Here is a 5958-nt window from a genome sequence, read left to right on the forward strand (position 1 = left end):
TGTCTAGAATGCTCCTCCATGTAAAAATTTCTGTAGTCAAAATAAGAAGATGGTCTCCTACAGCAGAGTCCAGAAGGCAGGCTCTGAATCAGATTTGCCTGTATTCTAAATTGCAGTTTTAACTGTTTACTAGTCTCATCATTTAATGATTTCATCCTAAATAACTAAGCTCTCTGAGCTTCTTTTACCTTATGTGTAAATAGAAATAATATTTAATCATATAGGATAACCATTTGTGAGAATCAATAAACTAATCCTTATAAAGCACTCAGAACAATGCCAGGGACTCAATAAGCATTTATTATTAACTATTATTATTAATTATTTGACAGATTGCACATTATTTTTACGCTTCACAAAAATGACAGATGTTTATGGTTATGACTATCAATTAGTTATGATTAATTTGTTCAGAAAAAAAATCTTCCTCATTAAGTCAAGATGCAGGGACAAGTTCGATATAACACAAAGTTGACTGAAAACAGTCGGTCCCTCCCCCATCCAATTAGTGGGAATAAATACAAGAGAATCTTTTGGGATACCTGCATGTGAGTACTCCCCAAAATTCCTTCCAGGCATGGGCTTCAGGAATGATGGTTACTACTTGTACCCAGTGAGTTTGAAAGGGAGGAAATGGGGTGAGATGGTATGGCCTTGTGTCATCAGGGATGTGCTAGGGAATAATATCTGTTCCAGAAAGAGGATGACTGCACAGTCATGAACTCTGGGTTCAGCCTCTTAGAAGGAATAAACGCTAAACCCAAGTGCATTAGCCCTTCTCCATGCCTTTCCAATTAGTACTGCAAAAATAAACAGTTTATACATTCAAAGTAACCCTAGAATACCCTCACCAATTATTTTATAAGTATTCCTTGGAAGACAAACACATTTCTCTTGCTCTTATGTCCACAGCAGCCATTTGTCTGCCATGAGCTGCTGAAGTGGGAGAATAGGCTGCTTTCTCCAGGGACTTAAGGCCTAGAATTGTTTTGATGAACAAGGATCTATGTATTGGCACTATCTGGCAAAGTGTTTTGTCATGTTAAGTTTTCCTTATTGTAAAGACCTTCTACCTCTCCACCTGACTGAGCTTTTCTATTCTTGGAGTATCTGAAGACTGATGATTGTCGGGGGAGGTAGATGAGTTTGAGATTTAATGAAGCAGCAGTAGAGCTCATACCGGAACTTCTCCTTTGGTCAGATCCCTGGGAATGAAAACAATATCTACCTTTACTGAGTACATTCTACAGGCCAGAGACTGTATAATTTTATTTAATTCATATCAATGTAATGCACAGTGGATATTATTAATTCTTCTTTAAAAAGAGACAACTGGGTCCAAGATTACACAAGCAGATCAGAGCATGGAATGTCTCTGAAGTGCCATTTACCTTTTCCAACGCCATACTCTTTATAGTGTCTCATGTTGTTTTCTGAAAGAGCAGGTAGGACACTCTTGTGTGCTGTGTATGGTACAAAGAGATTAATGAGTACAATTGCCAGTCATTATAAGGAGCCATGCAGTTAGGCATGTATGAGCTAGGAAAGCTAAAGTTCATTTTATTAAGCAAATTACTCATGATCACAAAATTAGGAAGTGGTAGATCTGATATTAGAACTCAAGTCTCATTTCCAAAGTATACTTTTCTCAATTTATATTCCTGTTTATTACTGAAGTTAGCAATCTTTTTATACCATCTGATTTCATTTTCTCTAATCTTCCCACGATCTATAGCTGCATATCTGAGTACATTACAATTCTAAGAAATGAATTTTCTTAACTCACTGCGCAGACTTAATGTAGTCTTTTTTTCCCCTAATATTTTTCTCTTTCAGTAATCTGGGAATTTTTTGTTTTAACCTTCCGTTCTCTTATTAAAGAAAATAAATGATTACATGAAAGATTTTTTTTTTTCTTTAAAGAGCTCATTTAAAAACTATTATTCCTTTTAGATCATTCTGCTCTTAGTTAAGAGACCCTTCCAAAGTCTTTTGGAATTTCAAAATCGACTGGATTTTTATAAAATCTGGACTATGTATGAGTTCTGGGATAAGATACATGAAGCTCTAGCAGACTTTACCACTAAACAAATACATATTTTGCTTCTCATCTGAAAACCTTTGAATTCTTTGCACTTCTGATCAATTGTAGATTAAAGTGAGCTAGATCTGGAAGGAGGATTGAGATTATTAATAAATCTGATTATGTCATAAATTATATCAGAGTTAGCTGAGAGAGTGAGGGGATGAAGATGAATAGCGTTAGTTACAGAAACCCTTATCCAAGCTTTGTATTAGAAAGAAAGAGAATTCTCTTAATCCAGCCCAAAATCTCTTAATCCAACCACGTTTATAGAGAGTCTCAATAATACTTAGAATTAAAATTTGGTATCAACCAAAAATTAGGTTAATGGCTTCAGAGTTAATGGAATATGTATTTTTTTGTGGAAGTAGTAAATCTATTGGGTAATGTTTTAAATTTCCAAATCTATCTTCTCTAAAAACCTATCACTTTGGGTAAGAAGCAAACTAGTCACATCCTAAGATTTATGTAGAATCAGATAAAAAATAGAGAAATTTGATAATATTACTGGTAAGTGTTGTCAAATCAGTAATAGCTCTACTTCTTCTTAGTTAATAGGGATTTTTTTTAAATTTTATCTTTCCATTACAGTTGACATACAATATTATATTAGTTTCAAGTGTACAACAGTGATTAGACAGTTATATATCTTATGAAGTAATCACCCCAATAAGTCTAGTACCTATTTGACACCATAAGTAGTTATTAACATAGTATTGGCTATATTCCCTATGCTGTCTTTACTACCAGTGACTATTTTTTTAATTGCTAATTTTCAACATGCCCAATCCTCTCCCATGTGGCAACTATCAATTTGCTTTCTATATCTATGAGTTTGTTTGTTTTATTTGTTCTTTTTTTTTTTTAGATATCACATATAAGTGAAATTATATGGTATTTGTATTTCTCTGTCTGATTTATTTCACTTAGCATGACACCCTCTAGGTCTATTTATGTTTCACAAATAGCAAGATATTATTCTTTTGTATGGTCGAGTAATATTCCACTGTATATATGTATCATTTCTTCTTTGTCCATTTATCTATTTTCTTTTTTTTAATGCTACAGCACCTGGTATTCCTAGGTGGTCTCCCATCCAAGTACTAACCAGGCCCAAACCTGCTTAGCTTCCGAGATCTGGCACGTTCAGGGTGGCATGGCCATAGACTGTCCATTCATCTCTTGATAGACACTTAGGTTGCCTCCACGGCTTTACTGTTGTCAATAATGTTGTAATGAACATAGGGGTGCATAATTTCTTTCAAATTAGTGTTTTGTATTTATTCAGATCAATACTCAGCAGTGGAATTTCAGGGTCATATGGTAGTTCTACTTTTACTTTTTGAAGAACCTGCAAACTATTTTCATAGTAGCTGCATCAATTTACAATCCCACTTACAGTGCACAGGGTTCCCTTTTCTCCTCTTCCTTGACAAAATTTGTGGTTTGTTGATTTATCGATAATTGCCATTCCGACAGGTGTGAGGTGATATCTCGTTGAGATTTTAATTTGTATTTCTCTGATGATTAGTGATATTGATCTTCTTTTCATGAGTCTGTTGGCCAACTGTATGTCCTCTTTGGATAAATGTCTATTCATGTCCTCTGCCCATTTTTTAATTGGATTGTTTGTTTTTTTGACGTTGAGCTGTATTGATTTCTTTTTTTAATATTTTATTATTTTTCAATTAGAGTTTATATTTGATATTATTTTATATTAGTTTCAGATATACAGCATAGTGGTTAGACATTAGACAATTGGATAAAGAAGATATGGTACATATATACAATGGAATATTATTCGGCCACAAAAAATAATTAAATCTTAACCATTTGCGACATGGATGAACCTAAACGAAATCATACTAAGTGAAATAAGTCAGACAAAGACGAATGCTGTATGAATTCTTTGTATATTTTAGATATTAACTGCAAATCAGATGTGATATTGGTGAATATCTTCCCCCATTCAGTAGGTTGAGATGGTATATGACATGTCTTTTTGTTTTGTTGATGGTTTCCTTTGCTGTGTAAAAACTGAATATACAATGGGTAAAGATAGTCTCTTCAATATATGATGTTGAGAAAACTGGATAGATACATGTGAAAAGTGAAACTAGACCACTTTTTTATGCTACATACAAAAATAAACTCAAAATGTATTAAAGAATTAAATATAAGACCTGAAACCATAAAACTCTTAGAAGAAAACATCAGCACTAAACACTTTGGCATCACTCTCAGCAATATTTTTTGGATGTGTCTTCTCAGGCAAAGGAAACAAAAGAGAAAAAGACGGGATTACATCAAGTTAAATAGATTTAACATTAAACTCTCTCATGGAGTCAAGGGCTAGAATGAAGACATCTCATATCCTTTCTCCATTTTCTCCAATAGGAGAGTGGAACCTATTCCTTGACCCTTTATTTTACATTCTTTGCCTCATTTTATTGCTTATCTGCCTTACTAGATCACAATTCCAGCATTGCCCAGGTATGGTGCATAATTGCTAATAACCATGTGCTAATATTCTTCTAAGCATTTTTTCAAGGATTATTAGATTATTAAATAAGGTTATTAAAATCTCTTAAGACCCCCATCGGGTAGCTAATATATCTATTTCATACATGAGGAAATCAAGACCCAGATAAGTTAAGTTTGAACAAGATTTGAACTTGGAAACTCTGGCGCCAGAGTCCAAAATCTAGACTACCAAGCTATATTGCTTCAGTAAACAATAGTTGAATAAATATCTGTAATCTATATTAATATATTACATATAGACATATTTTATGTGCAATAATTCAACATATAATGCATAATACCTATATATTATATATAATTTATTTTACATAATGTTGCTAACATAAGCCATTTCAAAATTTATTGAATATATATATAGTACCTGACCATATAATTATTCCACGAATATTTGTCAAGGTAATACAGTATATATTATTATATATATATATATGCATACACTAAATGAATATTACATTGATATGTGATTTATAAGTAATGAATATTAAATTAATACTAATATTTCTTTAATGAATGAATGAGTGAACACATAACCCTTGTGGTCATTTAGCCTGGTGTCTCCTTTACTTTTCTTTTCTTTCCCCTGAACCTGTGACTCTGATGTCAGTCAAATGATTCAGGGCATACACATTCAAGTTTTTATAGAGTTGTGATGAAAAAGACACATCTATACTCTCAATGGTTCCTCAGTTTCTGAAAAAACATATGCTCATTACTATGGTGACTTCCTATCACTAAGGTTTTTGTTTTTGTTTTTGTTTTTATGATGACAAAGCAAAACTTGTTTTCCTAGGATCTTCTGGCCTCCAAAGTTTTTTGATTTAGTCTTTCCATGACTTACCACTGACTGATAAGCCATAGGTAATGGCCTTATAATTATGACCAAATTTACTTTTCTCAAGAAGAAGCAGAATCTTGGCTGTGGTCATAGCATCGCCTTCTAAAAATCATTTGTTAGCTTTGCCTGACATGAGGTAAACATGACTTCAGTGAGTTTGTTACCAGGTGAACATGTTACTTGCCTTCCCTGCTAAAAGACACAATATGACTCATTTTGTATTTTGGCAATAAAATGAGAGTTAGAAAAAAACAACAAAATCTCCTACATCATTTGTTTTAATGAGGAAAAAATCTACAGTTTTGATTTGACAATAAACTGAACACTAAGAAAGGAGCCTGGGAACATCCACTCTGTTGATGCAGATTGTGGAATTCAGGCAACAGTCCCAGATTGGAAATTGGGTAAGAGATGACCATTAGAACCAAGAATGAAGGAATTAAGAATCCATGATTATATATTGCCTCATCCAGGAACCAGAGTAGACAGATCTTCA

The 5958-nt window shown here is 33.3% G+C and overlaps 1 pseudogene; it reads right to left on the bottom strand.

Annotated features, from left to right (window-relative positions):
• Positions 1–3142: 3142 nt before the first annotated feature.
• On the bottom strand, positions 3143–3251 carry LOC120610584 (uncharacterized; annotated as a pseudogene).
• Between the last annotated feature and the right edge of the window lie 2707 nt (positions 3252–5958).

Source organism: Pteropus medius, unplaced genomic scaffold (assembly GCF_902729225.1).
Source record: "Pteropus medius unplaced genomic scaffold, Ma_sr-lr_union100, whole genome shotgun sequence".
Classification (NCBI taxonomy): Eukaryota; Metazoa; Chordata; class Mammalia; order Chiroptera; family Pteropodidae; genus Pteropus; species Pteropus medius.